This window comes from Bos taurus, chromosome 13, assembly GCF_002263795.3.
Source record: "Bos taurus isolate L1 Dominette 01449 registration number 42190680 breed Hereford chromosome 13, ARS-UCD2.0, whole genome shotgun sequence".
Taxonomy (NCBI): domain Eukaryota; kingdom Metazoa; phylum Chordata; class Mammalia; order Artiodactyla; family Bovidae; genus Bos; species Bos taurus.
The window spans coordinates 33,374,420-33,381,256 of record NC_037340.1 but is presented as its reverse complement, the minus strand read 5'-3'; the positions used below and the strand labels follow the sequence as shown (position 1 = coordinate 33,381,256).

General features: G+C 42.6%; 1 non-coding gene across 1 annotated transcript; it reads right to left on the bottom strand.

Moving 5' to 3' along the window:
- Positions 1-1,338: 1,338 nt before the first annotated feature.
- LOC112449435 (U6 spliceosomal RNA) lies at positions 1,339-1,447 on the bottom strand. The gene has a single exon (XR_003038004.1). It is a non-coding gene; the product is annotated as a U6 spliceosomal RNA (small nuclear RNA).
- Between the last annotated feature and the right edge of the window lie 5,390 nt (positions 1,448-6,837).

Here is a 6,837-nt window from a genome sequence, read left to right as displayed (position 1 = left end):
ATGCAGGGGTGCGAGTTCGATCCCTGGTCAGGGAACTAAGATTCCACATGCCTCTCAGTGAGGCCAAAAATTTTTTTAAATAACAAAATGAAGGATCTGCAGGGACTTTCCTGGTGGTCCAGTAGGAGGACTCCGAGATCCCAGTGCAATGGGCCCAGGATCGATCAGGGCTAGGGAACTGAATCCTACATGCCGAAGCTAAAAGCTGCAATGCAGCCAGAATACATACATAAATATTAAAAAAAAAAAAAAGTCTTGTGGGGAGGAGCTGGCCCTCACCACCCACATGGGGCCGGAGGAACCAGAGACAGCTCGGCTTCTTCCTGTTTATTCCTGCAGGAGGGCCACGTTGGGACCTCCGGCAAAGGCATTTAGAAAGTCCTTGCCAGTGAACAGTCACTTGCAAAGAGGGGACTCCTGAGGCCTCAGGTCTGCCCCCAGCTGGCCGGCTGCAAAACATGGCTGGTCTCCTACCGGAAGAAAAATCCACTTTTCATTTTCAGTTGAATGCGCTCAGCCTTAAAATGTGCGCCTTTTGTTCATTCTCGTTCGCCTACATTTGCATAAAACAAAAGTTCGTTTTCAGAGCAGTATGGAGGGGGCCTGTGCACAATTCCAGTTATTGTATACAAAAACTGGGTGCCTAACTTTTTATCCAGTGAGAAAAGAATATATCCAAGATGGTAACGTGGGTGTTTCCTGGCGCTTACACTGGTGATGTCTTGTCTGTCTCTCAAGAAACAATGGACAATTATTTGGGATTTCTCAGATTTAGTTGCAGTATTTTGAGTTTTCATTTCCAATGGTTCTTGGCTGCTAAGTGGGTGAAAACAACGAGTTAACTTCTTGAATATTTTAAATAGTTGTCATTGGTTCTGATTTTACCTCCACTGGAAATATTTGAAAGTTTATAATGTTACTAACATCATTCTGTCAAGCTAATATGAACTGAAGAACAATAAATATTTGATGTAGATCATGACCCAAATATTTCCAGGTCTGAGCTAATTTCTGTGCACATACACACACACACAAATATAAAAAAATGACTTTTCTTCCAACACTATTGAACTGTACATTTAAAAACGATTAAGATGATACATTTTATGTTTACCACAATTAAAACAAAACCCACTTCTCTTCCAAATCTTCAAAATTTGGAAGCATGCATTTACTGAAGAAAGAAGTACTTTTAAGAACTGCTGATTTCAGTTTGAGAGCCTATGGATTTCTTTTCACATAAAGTCAGTGATTATGAAGGCTTAATTTAAAGTGAGCCCTTCAGATGTAATCTCTCTCTATATATATATTTTTTGAACTCAGAGAAACATTTTACTCAAAAATATGTAACGCTTCATGAATTTGTGTGTCACCCTTGTGCAGGAGCCACCTTAGTTACTCTTCTCCATTTTGTTCTAATTTTAACATATGTCCTGCTGAAGTAAACACCAGATGTTATAACTCTAGACAAGATGACTTGGCATCACAGAAATACAGAGCAAGGGGCCTAACAATCACCTCGAGGTTTTCAAGTGTTTTTCTACAAATGAGCAAGTTGAATTCTAGGTTGGGTCAAGAATCTGGGACTAGCTTCTGAAGCCATCCTCGGAGGGGAACCACCTGACGATGGAATACAAGCAGAACCCTAAAAAGTCAAACACGCCTGAAAAACTTTACACAAAAACAGTGATTCCCACTCCCCAAAGAAAATGTAACAAGGGTCCCATGCCCCACCTCACCTCTTTCTCACTCTCCAGACACAGCCACTTTTTTTTACTTGACAAAATTAGAATATTTAATGAAACATAATTTTTTCTAAAGTTACCTCCCCTTTTTTCATTTCATTTTTTAAATTTAATTGGAGGCTAGTTACAACATTGTAGTGGTTTTTGCCATACATTGACATGAACCACCATGGATGCCCATGGGTCCCCCATCCTGAACCCCCCTCCCATCTCCCTCCCCGTCCCATCCCTCTGGGTTGTCGCAGTGCACCGGCTTTGAGTGCTCTGTTTCATGCATCGAACTTGGATTGGTGACCTATTTCACATATGATAATATACATGTTTCAATGCTATTCTCTCAAATCATCCCACCCTCGCCTTCTCCCAGAGTCCAACAGTCTGTTCTTTTATCTGTATCTCTTTTGTTGTCTTGCACATAGGGTCATCGTTACCATCTTTCTAAATTCCATATATATGCATTAATATACTGTATTGGTGTTTTTCTTTCTGGCTTACTTCACTCTGTATGATAGGCTCTAGTTTCATCCACCTCATTAGAACTGATTCAAATGCGTTCTTTTTAACAGTTGAGTCATTTGCCATCATATATATATACCACAACGTTCTTATCCATTCATCTGCCAGTGGACATCTAGGTTGCTTTCATGTCCTTCAGTTCAGTTCAGTTCAGTTCAGTCGCTTTCACACTCTAGCTATTATAAACAGTGCTGCGATGAACATTGGGGTACATGTGTCTCTTTCAATTCTGGTTTCCTCGGTGTGTATGCCCAGCAGTGGGATTGCTGGGTCATAAGGCAGTTCTATTTCCAGTTTTTAAATGAATCTCCACACTGTTGTACTAGTGGCTGTACTAGTTTCATTCCCACCAGTAGTGTAAGAGGGTTCTCTTTTCTCCGCACCCTTTCCAGCATTTATTTGTAGACTTTTCGATAGCAGCCATTCTGACCGGCGTGAGATGGTTCCTCATTGTGGTTTTGATTTGCATTTCTCTGATAATGAGTGATGTTGAGCATCTTTTCATGTGTTTGTTAGCCATCTGTATGTCTTCTTTGGAGAAATATCTGTTTAGTTCTTTGGCCCATTTTTTGATTGGGTCATTTATTTTTCTGGTATTGAGCTGCATGAGCTGCTTGTATATTTTTGTCAGTTGGCTCATTTGCTGTTATTTTCCTCCCATTCTGAAGGCCGTATTTTCACCTTGCTTATAATTTCCTTCGTTGTGCAAAAGCTTTTTAATTAGGTCCCATTTGTTTATCTCTGATTTTATTTCCATTATTCTGGGAGGTGGGTCATAGAGGATCCTGCTGTGATTTATGTGGGAGAGTGTGTTGTCTATGTTTTCCTCTAGGAGTTTTATAGTTTCTGGTCTTACATCTTTAATCCATTTTGAGTTTATTTTTGTGTATGGTGTTAGAAAGTGCTCGTTACATTCTTTTACAGGTGATTGACCAGTTTTCCCAATACCACTTGTTAAAGAGATTTTCTTTTCTCCATTGTATATTCTCACCTCCTTTGTCAAAAATAAGGCAGACACAGCCACTTTTCATTTTTTGTCTCCAAATTTCTGCTTATTGATTACTCATGGTTGAGTGTTACCAGTTGTCTTATCCTGTGGAAGATGAAACCTGAACCCTCTTTCACCACGATCAACACGTATACACAACCCCTCTTCTCAATACGGTCGTGTTGTACATTCACTTATCAATCCTGCTTCCGTAACTATGATGCAATGTGCCAATTACAGCTGAGTTATGTAATACACTACAGCGACTTTTCCTTTCTTGCTTATCAGGATTCTTTTTTGGCATTATTTAAAAACAAATTTAATACAATTTTTTAAAGTTAGTTTCCATGTATAAGAATTGACTCTCTTGCACAATTCATCCTTGAGCTGATCTTATACCCAATAGTTTGTGCCTCCCACACGCCCCTACTGGTAACCACTTGTGTGTTCTCTATACCTGTGAGTCTACTTTTTTTGGGGGGGTTATACTTCAGATTCTCAGTAATTCTTTTTCCCTTAGTGTTCTATGTGCCAATCACTTAACCCTAAACTCATCTTCAGCTATAAACTTTTTTTTTCCCTCAAAATCTTCAAACACATCCATCAGTCTGTCTGTCTGTCTTGGAAATGTAACTCTGGCAGTCTTCTGACTGGGTGCTCTCACCTTGGTAATCCCTTCTTTGGTACGTCCCACACCTTCCTCTTTCCTCACTTGGTTGAGGAATAGCTCCCCAATAAAGGTTTTTTCTGGCTGCACTGGGTCTTCACTGCTGTACTTGGACTCCCTGTAGTTGTGGTCCATGGATTCTATTGAGCGCAGGCTTAGTTGCTCTGTGGTACACGGAATCTTCTTGAATCAGGGATCAAACCTGTCTTCAGCATTGGCAGGCAGATTCCTAACCACTGGGCCACCAGAGAAGCCCGTAGTGTGTTTTTTTTAAAATATCTTCTCCCCCTTTCCTAGTTTCACTTTCCTCCATATTATTTTCCTTGTTTGATTCTCTCATCCTAAAGACTTTTTTCACATGCCTTGTGATCCTTGGCTGTCTGTACCTATGCAGGGTGGGGACATGATGAAGCTGACCTGAAGCAACTGGTTCATATGTTGACTGTGGCATTTCTGAAACCACGATTCTTTGGGTACTCCCTGTATGGCTGGCAAATTTTTCACAGAATCTCTAATCTGCTAGTAATCTAATCTCAGGTAACCAAGGCGAAAAGGTTGAGGTTCTAAATACTCTTATCACAAACGTTCATATCACTATCAGCCCAGGTCCATGGGGATTAACTATAAACGGGTAAGAGAATTTTCAAGAATACTCTAAGGCTAAAGGAGAGTACCTAGGGAAGAAACAGACTTGAATGGAGCCCCCTCCCAGTGTTTGGGGTTCAGATCTCATTGCAAAGGTATGGTTGCTGCCCACAGGATGGTGAAGAGGCTTGCTAGGTTTCCCAGGCTACAGCTGGTCCACAGTCACTAGGCAAGCAGGGTGCAGGCAGGCCAAGTCAAGATGCTGGCTGCGACTGAGCAGAAGGAAACACCTCCGCTGGGATCTAAGTGATCCAAGGCCACCCACCTCCTACCCCTGACCATTGATCAGGTGGACAGGATATGCCTGTGTTTGCTGAAGGGCAAACACACAGGAGACCCAGCCTGCTGACAGAATGGTGGTCACATGACCAGTGCCACAAGCTAAGGGACTGTGCAGCCTGGGTGCCCCCCACACTGAAACCCCCTTCACGTCACTGACAGGATGGTATTAAACAAGAGGCAAACCCGGGACTTCCCTGGTAGTTCAGTGGTTAAGAACCCACCTTCCAATGCAGGCAGGGGACACAAGTTCAATCCCTGGCAGGGGAACTGAGATCCCAAATGCCTTGGGGCAACTAAACCCATGCAACAATTAGGAGCCTGTGTGCCACAACTAAGACCCGACGCAGCTAAGATTAACAAATATTAAACAACACAAAACAAAACCCGAGGAAACCAAAGCATGCCAGAGCTGAGAAAGAAAAGAAATGCTGAGGGTCCAGCTCACTGCCTGTGTTGGCCATCATATCAGTCTACTGGGTCTGTTGAAACCAAGCACCACAGACAAGATGAGGTAATTAGAGATGGATGGCTTCAGTTTTGGAGGCTACAAGCTGCAATCCAGTGTGGGCAGTGTTGGCTCCTTGTGAGGGCTTTCAGCCTCTCCTTGGCTTGCAGATGGCCATCTTCTCCCCTTTCCTCCCCTCTGTGCATGTCAAACGTCTTCTATAATAAAGGTAGATTTGGAGAGGCAACATACATCACTAACTGGCACACTCGTTTCCAGTATGTCACCCTACCCTCAAGGTGACATACCCTACTATTCCTGGCTCTTCTATCCAGACACCCTCTCCTTTACCCTTTCTAGATAATAAACAAACAGGATCATGCTAGCATGTTGGAGAGGTAGTTGCCAAGCTGTGCAGCAATGAAGTCAGCACCAGGGGTCAAACTGCTTTCTGGTTTAGACAGACTTTTAATTAGTCCCACTTCAGGCTACTTTTATCCCTACAGGTCACGTTCACGACCACTTGGGGGTCTTTTGGAGGCGGGGAGAATACTAAATTGCTTCTTGGTATTCCCCACTGCTTGCTTGTCGAGTCAGGTGTCTGGGGTCTGCTGAGGTTGCTTTCCTGCTCCAAATGTTACTGTTTGCTGTCTCCTGCTCTTTGAGGCTTTATAAATCAGTAAATACAAGTAATTTTAACTTGAAGCAAAGTAGCAAAGGTAATACGGAGAATCCCCTCAAACTCTTCCTCTTAATAGTGCTACTCCCATCACCACTGCACTTTGATCACAACTAAGCAATCAGCCAGCACATCACTGCTAACAGACTGTACCAGTTTTTCCACTGATATCTTTTTCTTCAATTTTGGCTGTGCTGGGTCTTCACTGCTGTGCAGACTTTTCTCTAGCTGCGGAGAATGGGGGGTTACTCTCTAGTTTTGGTGCACAGGGTTCTCACTGTGGTGGCTTCTCTTCATGTGGAGCACAGGATCAATAGATGTGGGATCTTCCTGGATCAGGAATTGGACCCCTCCCTTGCACTGGCAGGTGGATTTTTTTTTACCACAGAGCCAAAAGGGAAGCCCCAACTGATATCTTTTTACTGTTCCAGGGCTCAACTGAGGACACCACACCGCATCACTGCATCTAGTTGTCAAGTCTGCAGAGTCCCCTCAGATATGTCTCTCCTGGTTTTCCATGATCTTGACACTGTCGAAGAGTCCTGGCCAGGTATTTGCTAGAATGTCCCTCTATTTGGATTGTGTGGTATTTTTCTCATGATCAGACAGGGGTTATGGTTTTGGGGGAAGAACAACAGAGTGACATGTCCTTATCACAGTACAGCAAAATAACTGAGATTGAGGATTCATCTCTAGCTCTTAATTCTTTAGCCTATTTAATACCTCATATCCAAAGCACATGCAATTCATTAGGAAACAAAATTATACTGAATACAATGACACACTAGTGACTATTCTGTCAAGAAAAAAGGCCACTTGGTCATGTAAAATCAACCTGATATAAAACTGAAACACATTTTAAGACAGTCA